The 21302-nt window shown below is 48.7% G+C and overlaps 1 long non-coding RNA gene across 1 annotated transcript in view; it reads right to left on the bottom strand.

The window, feature by feature from the left end:
• The window catches only part of LOC142583072 (uncharacterized), a 47237-nt gene extending 39950 nt beyond the window's left edge, over positions 1–7287 (bottom strand). The window contains exon 1 of the long non-coding RNA XR_012828536.1: positions 7080–7287. This is a non-coding gene — a long non-coding RNA (uncharacterized LOC142583072). The remainder of the gene's footprint in view (positions 1–7079) is intronic.
• Positions 7288–21302: the final 14015 nt, after the last annotated feature.

Below are 21302 nucleotides of genomic sequence, written 5' to 3'. Positions count from 1 at the left end.
ATTTTGGCGTTTCCCTTTTGGCGTTCTCGTGTTTCGGTTGTGTGCCGGCTTCGTTCTCTGGATTTTCCCCCATAGTTTCCTTGAACTTGGTGAGTGCAAGCGCCTTTATTTTTATTCGTGCACGCTAGGCTGGGCAAAATGTGCGAGAACACAACTGAACTCCCTCAATTTGCTCAGCGGGGGAGCCGTTATCGTCTTGTCTCCAGAATACTCAGCCTTAAACAAGCACGTTAAAGGACGGTCAAAGATCACGGCAGGAAAATTCCATTTAGGCTGCCGCTGACGCGTGCAGTGGAAGTGGCGAGGCACCAGAAACGTTTGGGAACGGTATCGGTGGCACTCCAGTCGTGCTGTCAGTTGTTGCCTCTGGAAGCACGCCCTCCCCTCCCTTCTCTTTCTCTCCTCTGATAATATTCGCCTTATACAGCAATGGGGGTGGGGGTGGGCATCATCATCAGTTGCCGCTGTCGCCTTAGCAGAAAGACGCGGCTCTGGTGGCCGCCAAGGAAACGAGCCTATTGCTCGAGATCGCCTTTCTTGCACGGATGGACTTCGCCTATCTTCATAGAGCGCGTACGCGCAGTACGCTACCGCTAATCTCCATGGAGGTTCAAGTATAACTGCAGACGCTGTGCTCCATTATACGCTACAGCGTTTTCTGCAGCGGCTTTCCCCCATTTCCCCTTTTTTTCGGCGGATCACCTCGTGTGCTTATGACTTCGTTTAAATTCGTTCTCTGTGCTCGGTTGTGCCATTTCTCGCATGTGTGTGTGTGCTGCGTCACGCACCACAGCGGGTGCCTACTCGCCGCGGTCGCTTAATAGCTTTGGCGTTGCGCTGATAAGTGCGCACGGAGTCGCCGGATCAAATGCCGGCCGCCGCGGCCGCATATCGATGGGGGCGAAATAAAAAAAACAACGACAAAAGAACAAAAAGCAACCGCCTCTCTACCCTGCATTGGATGCAGGTTAAAAGAACCCCGGTTAGTCGAAGTTATTCCGGAGCGCCTCCACTACGGCGTGCCTCGTGATCAGGTTCTGGCAAGTAAAACCCCAGAGTTTAATTTAGCTCAAGTTTTAGCAGTGGCTGCCTCGCGCTCCCAGTTCGCCGATGTTCGCGTGGTTGTGCCGGTTGCAGCCTCTTGTTTGGCTTAATCGTTTTCTTTGTGAGAAGCGTCGCGAAGCTATCCGGCGAAGAACAGCGACGCACAACAGCGATAGCAAAATCGGTCTAGCCTCGAACACCATTAGCTCCGTTCCCAGTGGAGGGATGGCAGAGCGACTGCTGCGCACGGCTCTCGTTTCGACTGCAGTTTGTATTTTATTTCATTTAGACGCCTACGGTTACCATGAGGACGTGATGATGATAACTCTGTTATGCTTCATTCAACGCCGTTTCTGGTATCTGTCTATATATCGGTCTGTCTATTTATTTATTTATTTAATGTGTCAGTGGAAAGTCGTCAACCATACGTGCCTCATAAACATTGAAAAATACGCGGGAAAGCGAAGCACTACGGGGTCACTACTGCTGTTACCTACATCACCGGTTACCTACGTTACCGGTTACCTCTGTTACCTATAAGAAAATGCGGTGACAATAAACACCTACGCGCTTCATTATTTACGTGCAGGAACTGCTCGAACCCGCCGCGGTAGAGCAGTAGTTATGTCGTGGCCCTGCTCAGCCCAAGGTCGCGGGCACGATCCCAGTTACGCCGGCCGCCGCATTCCGAAGGGAGCGGAAAGCAAAAAAAAAAAAAAAAAAAAGCGCGTGCACTTAGATTTACGTAGGTGCACGCTAGATAGCTCCAGGTGGTCAAAATGGATCGGCACGTCTCGTAATCGGATTATATTTTCGCGCGTGAAGATTCGTAATTTTGGAACTGTGCTCTGGTGGTAAACCTCGGCTGAAGCGAGCAAAAATGGCACAGTGCCCAACTTTATCAAACTATATTCGCGGACGTCGCGGCGTTTCCGTCGTGGGTTTTGTGAGTGCGCCTATTTGACTGAAATTCAACATGGTCCACGCTTTCTTTCTTTTTTATCGGGTATGCCATTAGTCTGTTGTCGGTGCTTCATCTCGGAAATTTACCCTCGGGAAATGTCCCTTCGCTCTTTAAGCTCGTCTTTTTAGGTGTCGCGTTTTGATTCCATTAGACATTACGGATGTACTTTTCGAAATCAAGTTGATATGCGAGTTATTTGAGTCTATAGTCACCACTTTTCTATCAGTGTTTAGCAAGGGAGAAAGAGGTATGTCTTGTCGCAAGGCAAATGTAGTAATTGAAATGAACAAAACGGCATCAAATAAACGAATGCAGCCCTGTGTTATGCCAGCACTGGAGCAGTGAGTCAGCGCATCGGTTGTCCGTTATCTAACGGGTGAAATCCTCTGGAACATTCAGCTTTACATCGGCTTCACTGAGCATGTTTGCCTAATATCTGAGTACAATGTTCACAGCCACAAAAGGTGACGAATAGCCGACGTACACACAGATGCAAGTAACGAATTGCATCACATGCACAATTTGTACATTGTATACACGTTTTCCATTAGCATTTGTGGAGCTATATCTTCTGTTGTTTACAAATCCGCCAGTGCATTAGTACCTGAGTCTTGTCTAACTTTTAACCGACAGACTCGCATGAACACACGTGCGTACTACGTCCTTTGAGATATGATGCACTGCCACCTCCGAGCGAGCTTTCACTAAACAAGGGGTGCTCCGTCTTCGACTGAAAGATGACTCCTCGAACGGGGCGGGTTGTCGTTAGCTTCGGTGTGCGCCCGAGGACAAGGCGCCGGTGCCGCGTGATAAATTGGTTGGTTGAACGAGACCGCCTCCTAACTGCCTTGTGCGGAGCACACCTGTATCTCGACCCGCAGAAGTCGCAGCGAAGTAGAGGCATAGAAAAGGCAGAAGGTGAAAAGAGAACTGGGTTTTACCTGTGCATCCAGGTCGACAGCCACCGCTTTCGCAACCCTCTCGCACTGTAAACGTGGAATCCGGTGCACACAGGCACGCAGAAACCTTCGTCTCTGCCTCCGAAGCGAATAACGTGAAAAGCTTTGCTCTTCTGCGCGGCGCTTAAAGGGTCGCTAAATTTAACACCTAAAGGACACACACAAAGACGCTACGTCGGTTAAGATTGGTGACGCATCATTTCAAGAAAGTGTAATTTCGCTCATTTCCGCCCGAGGGGTTCATTACATCGAGAAAGGGAGGGAAAAAGCTACCAGTTTTTTTTTTTTTTTTTTTTTTGCATTTCTCTCCGAGATTCGCAGTGCAGATGTGTATACCGGATGTGACACCACGCGTGTGCCAGTGTGTTTTCTTCTCGTGCTTGAGTCGTTGTAGCGCAGCAAAAACAATCTTCGAAACTTGCCACGTTCAGTATTTGGCGTTATAATACGGTCTATTCTATATTTGGACCCGCGCAGACCCCGTCAAGGACCGTGACGTAACGGCGAACAGCAGCCGCAGGCGGCGTCGCTACCTGTCTTTCGTTTGTGCGTTTTTCTTTTCTGGCCTATCAGGCCTCTTTTCGACGTAACAGTTCGTTTTCTTGGTATCGTGCGAGGATGACTTACCTACTAATATATACAGCTCAGCGTGTTTTCTCTTCAGTGGCCCTTTAACCTTATTTAGAAAGCTGTAACAACGTGTCTAATCTCGGTTTTCCGCGTGTCTTGGGAAGCAGACGTAGCTGTTACATCGCGAACAGCAAGATTGCAAGTCGTCTGTCCCACGAATGCGCTAAAGACAGCTGCAGTGCTCCAAACACAGTGAAGCAGGGACGCCAGCACAGCGCCGGTAAAAGCTGGAAAACGACTCGAGCCGGTTAAAAAAAAAAAAAAAAACTACAACTACAACAACAACTACAACGGGACGCGACGAATAAAATAGGATACAATCCCTTAGCCGTATAGCCTACGTGAGATTGATTGCATGATTTGAGACCATATTTTTTTTTTGTCGCAACACGTGCTCATTGGCGGTAAACGTCAGTTCTTACAATGATTGCGTAAGGGCGGAGGTGACAGTCGGATATGAAATGGCGACAGTCTAAAAGAAATGTGAGTTGCACTTTAGAAATGTGCGCGGTCTGCTCTCCCTTTTTTTCAAAGTGATATACTTCGCTTATTTACCGCTTTCGGCACCTGCAGTACGCGACACTTTATTTTAGAATGCAGTCTTGAATTTTGTCGAATCTTTATGAATTTATTATGCAATAGTTGCTTTGACAGTCCCTACGTGCACAGTACACCAAGATCGACTTTGACTTCCGTCATAGCGTGTTCGGCACGTCTTATTGTATCCCGATCAGCTTTTCAGAGAAACCTCCGTAGGGCTATCGCTGATAAAAGTAGAAGGAACAAATTGCTCTGAAAGCTTGCGTGGGCTGGTTGCAAGGCACAGGCTCAAAATTGGTGTAGGCTGTGAGAATCGCCGGCGGGAAAGTTCCCGGCTTCGAACCTCCACGTGAAACCCCACAGTTTAATTGAATTTTCGTTTAGTCTCACTGGTCCTTAATCCGGGACGAACGGAGGACTGAAGTAGGGAATCGGAACATTTTAATACGGGACAGCGATGCATAATCGGGGACGGTTGGCACGCGCGTAGAGTGGGCCGAGCTTTGTGTGTTTTCATGTAATCTGTACTTAAAATCTCACGTACCGGTAACACTGACCTCTCTTGTGTTCAGCGTGCGGCGTGCACCAGGCGCTATTACCTGTTCACGGTCGCTTAAAGAAAGGCGTGTGCGAAATGCAAGTATATCGCGCCGTATTTCCCGATTAAGCTCGAGATTTGCTGGAAACAGAAGGCACTCCGGAATTTCCGGCGAACGGGAACACCATTTTATGGCGGCGCCGCATTATAGCCCGAGTAATCCTCACGCAGCTCGCATCTCGCGCCCAGCGGATCTGGCCGTCTCTCAAGCGCACGCGACGCCGTCCTGCGTAAAAGTGTTACGGGGATCACTGCCACGCGTGCCTGCGTTGTTTGAATGGCCGGTAGTAAACACCCCATTAGTCGGCCCACACGAAAAAAAGAGTCGTTGCTCGGTGTCGGGCCACGGTAGCCGGGAGAACAAGGGCATCCCGTCCGGCCGCCCTTGTTGGCGATGATGACCTCGATACGCCGGCGCCGTCGCTGCAGGGTTGCCTGCTTGCGGACGTCCCAGTTGGCGGTGCGGGCATGCAGCGGAGCGCGAGCCGAATGCTGCGGCGCGGCGAGGGACTTCCCCTGGCGCGTCGCCGAGCTCGTGTACGTACTACACGCACGAGTCCGGGCTTTTCCTGCGCCGCGTGCGAGCACGCTCGCCCGCTGCACACGACTTTAACCGGGCGGCCCGATCGAGCGGAGCCAATGGCGGTCGACCCTATGTAGTACGCTGGAAGGAAGCCTTGCCCCCCGAGCACGGACGTATCCAGCCGTGTGTTACACGCGATGCGCCACGCGAGCGGTTGACTGCTCCCGCGGCGCCACCTCCGGGAACACGCGCCCTTGTCACACGCGACGAGACGAGATGCCGTTCTAGTTGAGCGAGTTACGAGGGAAGGTAGCCTTCGTTTGTCGATGGGTTAGCCCTGGTGGGAGAAGCAAGACACACGGTGCGCTGACGGCCGATCGAGGTTCGCGAGCGGTGCTGTCGGAAAAACCACCTTGCTGAAATTAAATTCGCTATCGGAATTGGAGGAGTGAGCTTAATTAGCAGCGCGCTGCGAGTCGCTTTAATGACCTTCGACCCCGAGCAAGGTGTACGGGCGTTCTAACAACACGTTCTGGTGACGCGGTATTGGATATGCCGTTAGTGCCGAGTTCTTTTTGCCCGGGCATATAGGGTGCGGTTTAGCGGTCAGGGATCATTGGACAGAAGGGGACAGTGTTGCGTCCGCTTCTGTTGTGTGGAGGGTGGAAAGGGTGTTACAGAAACGGGCGCGTTGTTGTGGAGCAACAAGCTAAGTGGTGAGCGATTTCTTACGTGATCAAGTAACACGACAACCAGCGAAAGAAACGCTTACGCAAGAAGAAATCCTCCGGTGCATGCACTCCTTCTTTCTTGCGTGCGCGTCTGTCTTGCTGATTTGCGCCTAATCCGTAGCAATATAGCATTCTTGCTTCGATTCATGCGTATAGCCGATAGCATTCCTGCGGGATACAGTTCTCAGTGAGTAAATAAATAGCTTTTGTGGTAGGGAATTTTGCGTGCGTTCATGTGTTATCACGAGTGTGTTTTGTTTTTGTCTCACTTCCTCTCTCTCATGCCTCGTCGCACTTGGAGTGGCATATGCCAGGAATGTTGCTCCAGACACTACCATTAAACATTGTGCAATGTGTGCCAAATGTATCCAGTCGACAATTTGGGCGGCGTCAACATTCGTCGCGTCATGACGTTGCGTTGGCCTCGATCAACGTCAGCGAAACATGACCAGTGCTTGGAGGCCGCTTTCTATAGGTTGTTGCAGGCTCAATGTGTGACAATGGTAGCTTGATTGCGACTGAATTCGCAAACGGGATATTCTGTATACGGCCCACGCGTGCGCCTACCGGCGGGCATAACATTTTTCCGGGGCCTCGGAACGCTTCCCAAGACCCCTTTCCCGGCTTTTCGTTCTCAGGTCCTCTTCCATGTATTGTTGTGGAAGAAAACAATAAGCTTCAAACTTCCCAGCAAGTGTTTCGTAGTTTCTTCTCGCCTTGCGTCTCACGTGGCGAGCGACCTTCACAAAATCTGTGTGCGCGTGTTTGTGGGAGAGGGAGGTGCGTGCTTGCGTGTTTTAAGCTGCGATTTACCTAATCACGCGCCTCTGTCGTAACGTTCCGGTGCCGCGATTGTTGCCTTTGTCAGCGCGACTGTCGGGCGTGTCGTCGACGAAAGTGTCGCACGCACTTGCTGCAAGCATACATTACGGTTAATTATTCAAAAGGCGAAGCGCGACTGACACGGACGCAAAGAAGCACAAAAACCACATCACGGCGCTTGTGATGTGGTTTTGTGCTTCGTTGTGTCCCTCATAGTTGTCCTGCGCCTTTTGACTATATATATAAATATATATATGAACCAACTCACCCCAATTGAAGCTTTACTGGTACACAACGGGACCGGCAATGCGCGTGCATTCTTCCACCCGGCACGTGATGCCAGAAATAGTACATCCGTCGATTTGGCGGTGGCGGCTCCCGCGCCCCCTCTGTGTCAGCCCGTGTGCTGTATAGTTGCTGTGCGCCGATTTCCTTCAAATTGCCTCAGCCACGTGCGAATATTCCAGGCTCAACTCGCATCGTCCCTTGCGGCAGCTATAGCTACAGGGCAGACACTGAGAAGCTTGGCTCCTCGCGAGTCGCAAGATACCGCGCTCTCTCAGGTTTCGATTCCTTGTATACGCACAGAAGTCACATACTGCTCCGTGTAATTGAAGACGTCGCCGACGTGTGTAACTCTGCAAGAAGGCCGCGCTGGCATTAGCGCGTTTCAGCGACGAAACACCTGTGAATTGACTCACCACGAGCCGCAACTTAAAGCGCCGCCTATCTGAGTGGCTATCTACGTATAATACGAGGAGCGCATTAGCCGTCAGCCATCCTCGAGTCTTCTCTCACACCGCCTAGCAGAGCGCTCGCTTCTCGCGAAGGGAGCGGCGTTTTGAAAAACCTTCGCGCTCTGTGCACAGCTCCTCGGCGACCCTCGAATGCGTTTCCCGCCTCCGAGCACCATTATTTACTTCCGACGTCCCTGCAAATGAATCCAGCGGCCCGGCGCGTCTGGCTAGGGATTATGCTGTCACCTTCGAGAACGCCGAGGTTTCCTGATTGGCCACCTTCCCGCCTCTCTCTCTTTCTCTCTCTCTCTCTGTCTTTTATGTACGGGGCGTGCTGAGTGCAGCCTCTAATTTTCTGCTTTATTTTTTTTTTATTTCAAGTGTAATCATAGTTGTGATGAAAACCATCTTTAGGCACTCCTGTTCTTTCACGAAGTGGACACGTGCGTGTCAACGGTTATAAATCTCTAGCAGACATGGATAAGCACTTATTCGTTAAAATTCAATAAATCGCGTTTTTAATCATCGCGAAATAGCACGGACAGCTAGAAAAAAAGTTAATTGGATTCGACGAGTCTGGCACATGATGTAATTAAAATACCAGTCGGCACTCGCTTCAGTTCGAAGCCTTCTCAGTGAGAGGACGGATTCGGCATCGACGCATTCACCTGTTTAATTAAGCTCACAGTTTGACGCAGACTTGCCCCGGAGAGATTTGTGCATACTTCTGCCCTGCGTCTACCGGGTTATCGTTATGCCTTCTAATTATCTTATTTCTTGATCTGTCTCGTCCTCGACTGCGTTTTATCGCGTTAGCGTTAAGGGCCCCGTGTTGCATAAAATCCGATATCGGCGTGCGGCGCCGTGCGTCTCGTGAGCGAAATTTGTCGTATATAATTAGGTATACGTATATGCCACGCCCTGCTGTATGACTTGCGGTATGTGCTGGTTATATATCGCCACACCATTCTATTACAAAAGTTGCTCATGCCTTGTCTTACATTCTTGACAAACTTATTCCTCGAAACTTTGAGAATGACAGCCGATAAACAAATATCACGAAACAAAACACCGACAGCGCATGCCTTTTATGTTAAGTCTTCTCAGGCTGAAATATTACGTGCCAAACAATAACAGACACTTGAAAATGACGTAAATATTTTGGCGCGGCTGTGCACTGTCTCCGGGATCGGCCCACGCAAGAGGCCGCGTTTCTACCAGAAAGCTCGCCTTCGTGCATAGCGTTCGCCACCGGCGTTTCTCAGTAAACATTACGGTTACATAAAAGTCCCTAGATATTCTTTGCTTTCTAAAGCAGAAAATCTAGGGACTTTAGATTACATAAGCTGCAGTTGCCGGAAAGCGTGAGAAGCACTCAGGGATCTTTCAATGCTATCGTGTTCAAAGCGTCCTCCAAATTTTTTTCTTCCCATGTTATCGGTTATTAACGTGACCTACCGCTAACATCTGCTAACTTGATGTCGCTTAGCTTCACTTATCCTAATATCAGCATCTACCCGGTCTTGGTCTACACCTCCGAGTTAACAGAATAAGGCGCGTGGCGCTTATCTTGAAAAATCATTATTAGCGCTATGCGTCGCCTTCTTCGATCACGCTGGAAATTACTGTGGTTCCAATAATCGACAAACGGCTAGTGCACGCGACTACTTTTTCTTGTCGCGATCGAAACGGGGAGATGCGCGAGCGCGTTTCGTCGTCGCAGTGACGGAAGGCGCTGCTGCGTATCTGCGCGAGTTCTCGCGTTGCGCCTCCACGCACCAAAAGAAACGGAACGCACACGGCAGCACGAACCGGTCATCCGGCTTCCTCGAGTCCGCTTCCTTATGGTGGCGCGCGCATCTGGCAATACGCGTGCCCGCGTCTGGCTTTCGTTGCCGGATCGGCTCTGCTTCCTACTGCTCATCCGGAGCGGCGCATACTGTGGAACTCATTGTTAACACTATTGGCCCTCACCGGCGCGCGCTGCGGACCGCGAAGAGATTGCGCCACGACCCCAGCTATTGGCCGAAGTAACGGTCTCTGGAGTTTAACTTTCTCCGTCTCTTATCTCTCTCTCTCTCTCTCTCAGCGGTGTGTGTGCGTGTGTGCGTACGTGCACCCAGACAAATGCACTGAGTCCTCCCTCTCCGACGTTGCTCGCTTGCGCAGTGCGGCGTGGCGGGCGTCTCTAATCCCTCGGGGGTTTTGAGTTGCTCTCTCGAAATGAAATTTGCAGCGCACCGTCGCCGCCAGCGCACAACAAAGCAGCGCGCTCGGCGGTCGCCCCGTTTTAGAAATGCGGGAGCGCGCTGCCGCTCCCGCGCACTTGCGGCGGCGTGTGTGACGTTCTCTGCGCGTCCTTTTTCTTTTCTTTTCTTTTTTTTTTTTGAGCGCTCCGGCGCTCCACTTTCTGTCTCATCTGGGACGCGTGCCTGGCCCGGAGTCTCGCGTAGTGCTTTCGGGACTGTGCGACGGCGGCAGCGGCGCACATATGTGCCTGGCCTTCTTCTTCACTGTTCGCGCAGTTTATATAAGGCGGCTGCCTGGATTCCAGAGGTTGCGTTCCCTTTCGTTCGCCAGGTGTGGCTCAGAATTCTCGGGTGCACCGTTGTTGCTGCGTGCGTTAATTGACTCCAAAAAGCTGCGGGGGACCGCTGCATTCAATCTTCTCTCGAGAAAAGGCGCCGCTCCCTAAACACAACGAAGTCGCGGTTGCCGCTGCCGAGTAGTTACTTACGTTTCGCCTTTTTATAGTAACCGCGATGCTCTGCGTAGTCGCCGTTGTTGCATTTCGCGACCCCTGCACGTCTTGCTGTGTTTTTCTCGTACCGCCACTAATGTCGAGTAAATGGCCGCCGAGACGCTGAGAAACCGTTCTTCATGCGTGCGTTCAGCTCCGTGACAGCGAAGTGGAGCATTCGCGACCCGAGCGCCCAGAATGTGGAGCCAGAAAAATTATGACTCCGCAGCCGTCACCTACACGTTTCTTTTTTTTTTTTTTTGGTTGGTGAACACCGACAGTTTGGTCGGAGCACGTGTCCAAATGCTTGCTGTGCAAGCATTTCTGCTTCGCCTCACTCAAGCAACCTTTGTAATTGTTTGTTTGGCTAATCCTGACGTTGCGCTTTCTTTGGTAACGAACACTGCGTCCCAAGGGAGTAGCCATTACCCAGCTGTATGGTCTAAGGCTGGGGACAGCAATGCTGTATTCGCAAACGTTTCGAACTCGCTTGCGCAGTGATCAGTGAGGGTCTGTACTTGTACTGCGCACTCATTTGCATGCGTATCTATTCACGAGTGCACATTCACGCGCAGCCGTTGTCTACTCGGCTAAATTTCGTGGCCGTCTGTCGCATGTATCGCATTCATGCTCATCACCATCATGTGCTTCTTAGGCAGAAGTAATCCGAGGAGAGCATTTCCGTCGATGATTAGATCTCGGATCCGTGGGATCTGAGCCGAAGTGTCGCCGTCATGTCGCCACCCGCCGTCATCGTCGTCGCACCGTGGTCGTTGACCTCTGACCTGCTGCCGTTGTTTATTAGCATCATTCCTTTAGCGGCCGAAGCTACAAAGTGAAGCTTTTAGTGGCACGCAGCTACAAAGAAAATTCTTACGGGTTTCTCGGAAAGAAAGCTTCGCGGGCGAAAGAAAATTCATCCTGGTTCGGGTATAAAACCCGGGACGAACGCCTATGCGGTGCGGTCGCTCGAAGCCATGGTCTCACCACACTATCCCATATTCTCCCGTCGTGCCGTGCGCGCGACCGCGTCTCTTCTCTCTCTCTCTCTCTCTCTCTCTCTCTCTCTCTCTCTCTCTCTATATATATATATATATATATATATATATATATATATATATATATATATATATATATATATATATATATATATATATATCACATCTTTCCAGCTTGCGCAAATTTCTATCGACCAGACACCGAGAGTTTGGAGCCCTTTTGTTTGTGATGGTGCCTCCCTGGCTCATTCGTCGTAACTTCTGCGTTCTCGGCGCGATCCTCGGTTGCTTCGTCTATACGCGGACCTATGTTTGCTCGACTGGCAGCTTCGGGAGCAAATTGGATTAGACGGGCTCACTACGGCGTTTCGCAAGTTCGGGGTGCTATAATTTCTACTCTCAGATAGGCACCACTCGCGCGCAGTTTCGCACTTCGCCGTTTTACCACCGTGGAACGCGCAGTTTGTTCACACTTTTTCTTGGAACGTAGCTTGTTCGCGCACAGTTTGCACTTCTGGGCAAAAACCTTGGCATACATTACAACAAGCCGGTATGCGCCCGCGATGATTTTAGCTCGTAGGCGCGGGTGTTTAATTAGATTTAATTGAGCTACAAAGTGTACAAAACGAACGCTTCGATTGCGCCTACTTCATTTTTTGTTCTTTCTTACAGTGCTTCACCGTACAGCAGCTCATGTAGATCTCTTGACTTCTGTCACAGCTTATTTGGCGCAGAACTCGCAGTAAAAGAAAATATTTGCCTTGCCCCTGTTTTGATCCGGGGTCCGCGATGGCGCACGTGCGCGCATCGTCGCACCGCTGTAGCCATCGCGCCCTAATCGTCGTTATCAATGTCATCACGCCAAGTGTCTCTATGTTCGGTCGGTTTAGGATTGATAGTCTTATTCTACAACAGGCCACACTTGGCGTTTATTTCCGCTCAAGTGGACCGGGACTCAAAATCGGACTTATACAGCGTTTAGGCTATGTAGTAGTGTTCGTTGTTTTTAAGCGTGCCGAAGCTCTGCTTGTTCTGTGACCGCATCCTCGTGGGAAGATGTGGAGAATGGCCGACCGAGTCGTTCGCGTTGTGGCGTGTCACATGGCGTTCAGGGGCCGCGTCCCGTGACGAGGCCCGTTGCCAGTATTGCCTCTCACATGACTGCGGTCACGCGTTGTCGCTTTGCTCGGCTGCAGCGGCGGCCGCTCCGCTGCGTGTCGCAAGTCCGGAAGTTTTCCGGCGAGCGCTGCTTGTGTTTGGGAGCCTACGCTTGCTCGCTGCGGGAGGCCATTAGATGGAAAGCGTTTGATAGTCTCGAGACTAGAAGGAACCAGGATGTGGACGCGAGGGGACGTCCTGTGTGCAAGCAGCGAAGAGGCGATAATGCACTTTTAGAGCGCAGCTCTTACAGGGCAACTCCGGCGATTTTCGATGTGCGCTGATCTAAACGAAATTTTGAATATACGTTCTCTTTTGCACTCTGGTTATCTGTGCCGAACAATGTGGCTGCAATTAATTTAGTTTTCCTGAAAAATTAATTTTAAAGATTGGTAACGCGTTCCCGACGCGTGACATTTTACTGGCCACCCAGTGTTCGTGACGTCAGAGACTACACCGCCATCTGTCGATAAATCGTCGCTGAAGTCGCCGCTGTCTAGTTTGGAAGACCCGTAAAAGCTCCCTTTGTCATCAGGAGACATCATCAGCTTCGCTTATTTGGCATTAGTGCCACGTATAGTGCGTGCACATTTAGCACGTGTTCTGCGTGCTTCCATTATTGTAGTGTAGGATCAGACGTCATCGACTCATCGTGACGTCACACGCAGCAGCTATCCCTTCCGGCTTCGGTATCTCGTTTATTGGCTATTTAAAGTTATTGATGAATTTCTAAGCAAATCGAGCCACACTACCGATGACAAGACTCATTGCCATTTGAAATTGACAATATCCCTATATGGTTTAAAAAAACGCCGGATTTGCCCTTTAATGGCCTATTCCTGCGGCGAGCGTCGGCGATGTCGGCGGCGGCGTAACCGAGCGAACGAGCACGACAACGAAAGATGAAAGAGCGAACGCGGAGCTGCAGATGAAAGACGCGAGCCGCGAACGGCGGACACCAATGAGAGCTTCAATGACGTGCGCACCCGACCGCCCGATGCGTACTCGTATGTAGTCTCAGCCGGACCGCTCGCGTCAGCCCTCGCCCGCGCTTGCTTGGTTAGCTTGGTTTGGTCTCGTTCGCGTTTGTTTCGATTGTGATGGTTTTCGATTGTTTTGTAATCTGATTGAATGCGCGACGCGAATTATGCAGTACTTTCTGGAAGCCAAGCGGCACCAGCGATCGCACTGGAGCCTTCGATGGAGTCACGTATAAAAGCCGACGCGCTTGACCCGCAGATCAGATTTTCGCCGATCGCCGACTTTGCAACATGTCTCTCTCAATTTCTTTGACTCAGTGGAGAGTTATAGATTAGGGGACGCAAGCGGCTTGCGTGCTCAAAAACTAGGGGCGACGGTACTGCGCATTCGCAGACTGAGGCGTACGGGCCAGCGCATGCGCACTACTGTGGCCCCTAGTTGCGTACGCAAGCCGCTTGCGTCCCCTAATCTAAAGCTCTATATAGTATATCGAGAAATGAAAACATGTATAGAGCGGCGCTCAAATTTCACATTAGGGAGTATCGTAATCGTCGGTGAATTTTTTTTGTCTCTCCATATTACAGTACAATGAAGCTTCAAACGACATTCGCAAATGCGGACATTCCTGTTGTTTTGACTGACTATTGTGACCTCAAGCACGTTGTTATATACATTCAGAGCGAAGGCCGGGGAGAGGCAAATAAAGAAGATAGCGCGCATACGTCTCAAGTAATGCTGCTTGTTTGCGTCTGCCTAATACATACACGAGAAGTCCGACAGACAAGTATAACGCGACAACCGCAGAACATATATCATGCTCTATCTGTTATATGCCCTGGCTGTCAGCCGATTGCGCCTACATACGTCTACACATCTTTGTAGAATTTTGAGTCGCTAGTAAAATTCGTCTAACTGGTCTTAGTTCACTGGGCTATTTTAATCTAGAAACAGGGCAGTTCGATGTCTATTCTCGCTTTAAAGAGTGTCGTCACTAAGTTAAGTGCCCAGGTGGTCTATAGCGTGGCGAATTCATTTAATTTATAATCGGAAACGAGACTACCAACACAATAATGTTTACAATCATTGGCGGCGTTGAGGCCCATGGTTACAGCCGGATTTCGACCGCTTTCTCTCGGAGTTTTCAAGAAGTTCACCTACCTCTCAAAACGTGAATGAACATAACCAATTTACTGCAAGACAGTAGACACTATTCGCTATGTGGGCAAAGTCGACTGCCAACGCAAAAGTCACTGCATTTTTGGTTGGAAGATTTCGACACGGCCACGTTTAGTTCCACCACAGCTGCGTGACCTACGCGACTTATACGCAAGGTCAGACCATCACGGTTCTGCCAGACTGTTTTGCTTTTTCCGCGTCGCGAACATGCATGCTGTTTACACGCCATAGGAATAATAAAGACGAATGATAAGTTAAGCTGTTTGAGTAAATTGCTAGGGGTTTTCGAATAGCGAACTTTTCGAATCGAATCTAATATGAATGTTCGAGAAAACTTAGTTTCCAATATCGAATCGAATGCGGCATATTCTTTCATTTCTAAGCAAAGCTTTATGTGAAAGTTGTGTGGAGTAAGGCGAAAGAAATTATAATAAATTATTTGCGTAATTTGATACATTTACTACCTTTCAGAACTGGACGTGCGGTTAGCTGAGAGCTTGTAAATCGGAAACAACCGAAAGGTGATGGTTATGACGCATCATCACAGTGACAGTGCCAATGATATACGGGAACAGCGTGTCACCAGGTGCTCGCGGTAGAGTGTTGTTCGTTGAAGTATCAGAGTGTAATACTGCACATTGTTTCACAATTAATGACGATGCAGACGTAGTGAAAGATCGTCCAAATAATGAATTGCTTCGAGAAATAGAGAAAATAAAATCGTAAGCTGCTTAAAAGCGAGACATCAGCATTAAATGGCTGAAAATTAGTCAGTAGAATACTCCACGCGTTTGCTCAGCAACTGATCTCTCTGCACCACAGCCGCGGCTCCCGTGCACCAGAATCATTCAAAACAGTCGCCACTTGCGTCTGTGCTATAGACACAAATAAGAATTGTTATCCCTTATACTCGCAGATAAGCGGAACATTCGACAACCTGTAATAGTGCAGCCTCGAATCGAATGCAAATCGAGTAGCAAAGTCCGTCTGAATCATGTTCGAAATTTCAAATATTTCCAGGCACCTATAAATCACGTTTCGCAAATTCCGAGAAGTCTACACTCATACCGTGGGGAGACGCATGACGAGACAGAAAATACACCTCCGAAACGGAAGGTTTAGTGGCGACACGCTCGTGTAGTTTCTGTACTAGCTGCCCATGACGTCATTTTCACAGCCTCTCCTTCGGTTTTTACAGAGTTTATCGTTACCGGATGATTACGTTGCATTCTAAATTAAGGAAAGACTGAACCTATAGGTAGTTTCGAGAACACTTTCTGCGCTAAAACTGCCCTAATACGACAAAATAATATGAAGTCCGTGATTGCACACTGACCAACCAGCTGTGCGGTTCGGTCGAATTCAAGAAGTTTAATCCGCAATTTCTCCACTAATCAGCATTCTTCCGGCGAAAAAGTGAAAGTGGAGTTTTGAAGTAAAGCTTCATCACTCTGAACTCTGATATGGTGTCAGTGACCTTTCATTTTTGCCCCCCTTTTTTCAAAGTCTGACCTCGGCCAACTTTTGTTCGCTGGCCTCAAGACTGATGTGGCTCGACGCCTAACGGCAACTCCTGCCCAATGACACGCGAGTCGGCCGTACGAAAACAGCTGCCGCGCTCTAGTTTGCTAATGTCTTCGCAGCACAATTGGCAACAATTAGCCTAATTCGAGCGCAATCTTTCTTTAGCCTCGACTCGTAATTGCTTTAACGAGTTGGGGCTTCTTTTACCTGGCAAGGTCGTAGCAATTTAGTGCACGTGTATGAAAAAGTGGGAACAAAGAGACATTATATAAAGAATATTTACATTGAATTCGTAGCTAACGTTTCAGAATGGCTAGGTAAACTACTCTTACCGCAAGCCTGTGTAGCCAGAAGGCTACATAAAAGATGAAAACGATTGACGCGACACCACCGTGCAAATATCGCGCCGATTCCTGTGATATCGCAGAACTTGGTAACGTCTGGCCAGGGCAAGCTAGATACTAATGAAAAAAAAAGGGGGGGGGGGTGGAGGGGGGTCGCATAGTTCAGCTACACAGCGATTCAGCAGTTATGGCCAGTGGACTCGCCGCGGCATACCGCGGCGGCCGCATTGTCTACGCTACGTAGCAGACCGCTGCTACATGCTGCTGCATCGTTTGCTTCGTGCACGATAGGGCTAGAGTGTGAGCACGCCGTTCGCACGCTCCTGTCCGACCGTCCAACGTGGTGCAGACCGGCTTTCTCCTGCACCAGCTTGACCGACGTATAGCATTAGTGTAGCCACGTCCAACCTGCGCATTTCGAAGCGCTATCATTAGCTCATCACGAAGCGAAGTCTGCCAAGGGAGCTTCCAGGAGTGGGCGCGCGCTGGCACGCGTGGATGTGGTCTGAGCTTAAGCTTCGCGTGATTCGAGGCTAGGTCGCTGGTTCAAAACTAGTCGAAACTGGCGACACCCGTCGGCTACGACACCGATAAGCAAGGTGGCCACAGCTTAATAGCTACGTACGCGGGTGACCGAGGCCGTGCGTGAGCAGACCATATAATAGTCCGCTTCTTCCGGGAGTACGTAAGTATTATCGAAATTGAAAAGCACCTTTTCGCTTACTTCAGCGTACTTATTAAACTGCGTCAATAAAGATACGCAGTAACAGTAGGAAGAAGTGCACTGATCCAAAAACCATTCCTGATTGATTTCATCTATCGGTCGATAGCAGCCGCATATGGGGAATCTGCTATATTACGAAATAACGCATTCCAAAAAAGAGTGAGGAGCCGGATTCCGTTGAAGAGAGGGCGTCTAAGAGAAAGATGACTACGCGCACCGGGCTTGCGAGTTGCAGGCGCTGCGCACGAGTGAATCATGTGGCTGATATGTTCGTAGCTGCATAAGCTATCTGCGGTCTGTGTTCTTTCGCCAAGTCCGATTGGTGGTTCAGGGCCCCCTTAATATCGATGCAGGATTACTTTTGTTTGAGAATGTAGAAATGAGCCTCCCGTACCTTGAGCGAGCTTGAAAGCAGGCTTTCTTCTTTTTCTTTTTTTTTCTTCTTCTTTCGTAGCTTGTTTATAGGACGCAAAGCCAGGAGCCGCTTCTGGGCGCTAACCTGGGCGCGTGCAAAACCGTCGATTTCATGGTTCTGCTTGGCTGTGCGCACGCGCGCGGCTTCACGGAGGCTCTTTCCTGCGCCGCGCAAATTTCCTGGGCATTCACAGAGAAATTATAAGTCTGCTGCCTTCATCTTTCTTTGTCTTATTTCTTCCTCACTTTTGGAAATTCCACGTGGTCGTTGCGCGTGCGAATGGCTTGTCTCGCTCTCTTCTGCCCGCCCGTTCTTTCTCTCTCTTGGCCTTGTGTCGCTAACGTTGGCTCGTCTTTTGCCCTCGCAGCATCGCTTCCGTGGCACCGGTGGCATTATGAAGTTATATCTCTCTCTCGTCCTTCTTGCTTCGCGATTATGTTGTGTTGCGCTTCTCTCGCGCGAGTTGTCTGTTCCGTCCCGCTGTTTCATCGTGCTTGTTTTCGGTTTCAACCCTTTTTCTCTGCCAATATACCTGCAGTGCTTCACTTCGCCGTAGCGCCTTTTCTTCTTCTTTCTTTTTCTCCTTCTTCTTTCCTAAGCGAACATATCGGTACACATCTCGAAATGCACATTTTACCGTCAATGATTTTTCTTCTAATTTAACTCGGGAGAGATTACGTAAGGTATCCCTCCTGGGTATCAGGCCGGATACATGCGGAATATGCCCTGTGTTGATCATATTCTTGCCCTACAGCTTTATTTACAGCTTAATTTTATCTCGACACTTGTGTCGTTACAGACAGCGAACCACACCCGTGCTAAGCATACGTTTCGAACATGTATCCAAGTACGCGCCCCAGCGACGGCTCCCTGCGGAAGGCCATTGATTTGCCTACTGCATGTACCAAAAGCAGTTGATAATAGTAATAGTAGTAGTAGTGTAATAATAATAATAATAATAATAATAATAAGATATAGAGCTCTGTTTCTTCCAAGAAAGTGGGAGACGGTTGCTTTATCCACGTAGTAGTACACTGAAGTGCCGCAATCAGCCTATAAACATATTTAGGAAATCAATGAACGGGGCTAGTTGGCGGCCGTTCATAATTACATTGCGCTTAGTGATACACTGACGAACGTAAAGAACAGGACGCGGACGTACGTAGCGCAATATAGAAATATATGTAAAAAAACGACAACAATAGTAACGCTTGTCCGTAATAAAAACCCAATTGAAAAGCAATTATATCCCCGATCTATCTTTCGGGTCTGCGGATGACGCATAGCGACCGGTACATGGCGGCAGTAAGAGTGATCTCTGTCTGCTGACAGTGAACAACCTTAAGAATTCGAAGGTATACGAACCGGTGTCGCTCGCTCAGGTATATTCCATCCAAAGAGTTCGCGCGAGACGTTGTTCAACATGTTGTATCTTAGTTTTCCATTTCTTAAGTTACTGTTCGTGCTCGTACCCTTCTCTTAATTGTTCTTATAACAATATATCCCTTGTATGTTATACACGTATACCTGATTTTCGTAACTTCGATTTTCGTTTTGTTTTTGTCATGCTCGTACTCACTCCAGCCGTGTCTATTTTTCCGGATAGCATTATCTGTAAATAAATAAGTAAGTAAATAAATAAATAAATAAATAAATAAATAAATAAATAAATAAATAAATAAATAAATTAATAAACTGGTTATCTGGTGCTCGACTTCTTATTTCGTGTTTCTTCCTGTCGTCGCCAGTTTAAGTCGCAAGTCGTTGGAATGCAGCGCCGACGCTTTCTTCGTTTCCTTCTTTTTTTTTCCTTTACGCCGATCACATGTGAAACGTCGTAGGACCAAAGCGGCGGAGGTCGATAGCCGAAACCGTTCATTCATTCGTTTATTCCATTCATTAATTCCTTCACTGGTCTCGGCTAATGTGTTCCAGCCGGGTCGCTCAATCGCGACGCGCTGCGTATATATATAAACTGCGAGTCGCACGCAACTCGCGGGCCAGCAACAAGTTGCATTCAGACGGTCGCGGTTCTCGACGCTTCAACAAATCTGGGGCACCATACGCTCCGAGGAGCGTGCTGACATGCTTTCGGCTGTCGCTGTTTGGTAGCGCGGATACGTAACGTCGTTTGATCGCCGACGCAACTACTACGTTCTGGCAGGGCACATCGTGACTAAATTGGTTCTGCCTGCCTGCCACGCCAGTGCTTGCTTCGGCTAGAGATGTAAAATTTCGGGAAATTTTGAGAGGCGTGAAGAAAACTGTTTTCCTTCTTGTTTGTTTAGAAAAATACAAAAAAAGGGAAAAAACGAAGACGTTTGCGCACAAAGCTATGAAAAAAAAAAAACCGACACATTTATTTTTCTAATACTGAAAATAATGTAATCGTTACATTATTGCATCACATAAGTCCCGGCAGATCGAGCTTCCGGGTTCAAAATATAGGCACGATTTCACGTCAAGGCATTGATTTGACATCGAAGCGTCAAGACCGACGTTTGTATCAACCTGTTGATTCGATTCGTTTCCGCTTGACGCGTCAACGCTTCCCTGAGCAGCGCACGAAGCCTTCCGGACGTTGAGGTTCGAGTGCACGCACACAAGTTTTTGCACGCTATCCCCTCCAAGCCTGTTGGGTAGCTTGGTGGGCACATTTCCAAACTCGGACCACTTTCTTTCACCCGCCGCAGAAGAAGGGGGAATCTGCAGTACGCGACAAGCGATGGGGCCACGAGGGTTAGTTGAAGTAAAGTCCTCGCCACCACGTGGATGGATCCAGGTGCTTCGCAGACTCCCAAACTCCCTGTCTTGACCAAACATTTAGATACGTCGAAAGGAGTCGCATCGCAACAAAAGAATTCTGCGGGGAAGCTCTGTTTCTATTTCCGTTCTTTTTTTCAATTTTATCCTAGATGAAAAAAAAAACGAAAAAGTTTTTTTCCCGAAATTTTTAATGTTTTTTTCAACCGCTTACATCTCAAGCTTCGGCTATCCCGGCAGTCTGATTATCGCACTTACTTTCTCATTGTAACGATTTGCGCCATGAATACAAGATAAGTCGATTTTGCGAAGTCAAATCTTGCAATCATTCTAAGCAATTGTAGGCATTCTAAATGGACACATACTCGTCTATTTTTCCGCTACTGGATTACATCGGAGATAAGGTATAGAATGAAAAAAATTCAGAGTTCCAAAGTATTACTTTCAAAGGTGCGACATTGAATGAAAAAAAAAAAAAAACTTATGTTATGTGTTTAATGCATTGGACTAAAAGGCGCACCTCAAAAGAGAAATACTGTGTTGGTGCCTGCAACATTTTCTTTTTATTGCATGTACTAAAGAAATATATTTACACTAAATGAAAACTTAGCTTGAGCGACTTGTATGGTTCTAAAGGAGATTTTGGATTGAGAACGCCGTACGTTCTGACTCCAAAGGCAGTACGAAACGGATGTCAGTACGTCAAAGCTTGCTTCGTTGATAAAGTTTATGGGTTGAGTACAGTGTTTTCGTGGGTGACACCATAGAAAAAAGTCGTTGAATTTCATTCTATATGTTGAACTGTATAACGGTCATTTTTTAATGTGAAAGCATTATATGCCCCATTACGTGAAAATCCGTCGACGTGAGCGAAACGTGATACCAAGAATGGCCGGCGGCGCAAACAGTAAGAACACGTGGAAAAGTGCTC

Source organism: Dermacentor variabilis, chromosome 5 (assembly GCF_050947875.1).
Source record: "Dermacentor variabilis isolate Ectoservices chromosome 5, ASM5094787v1, whole genome shotgun sequence".
In the NCBI taxonomy this organism is placed as follows: Eukaryota; Metazoa; Arthropoda; class Arachnida; order Ixodida; family Ixodidae; genus Dermacentor; species Dermacentor variabilis.
Note: the sequence above shows the minus strand (reverse complement) of the source record. Positions and strands in the feature narration are given on the sequence as shown.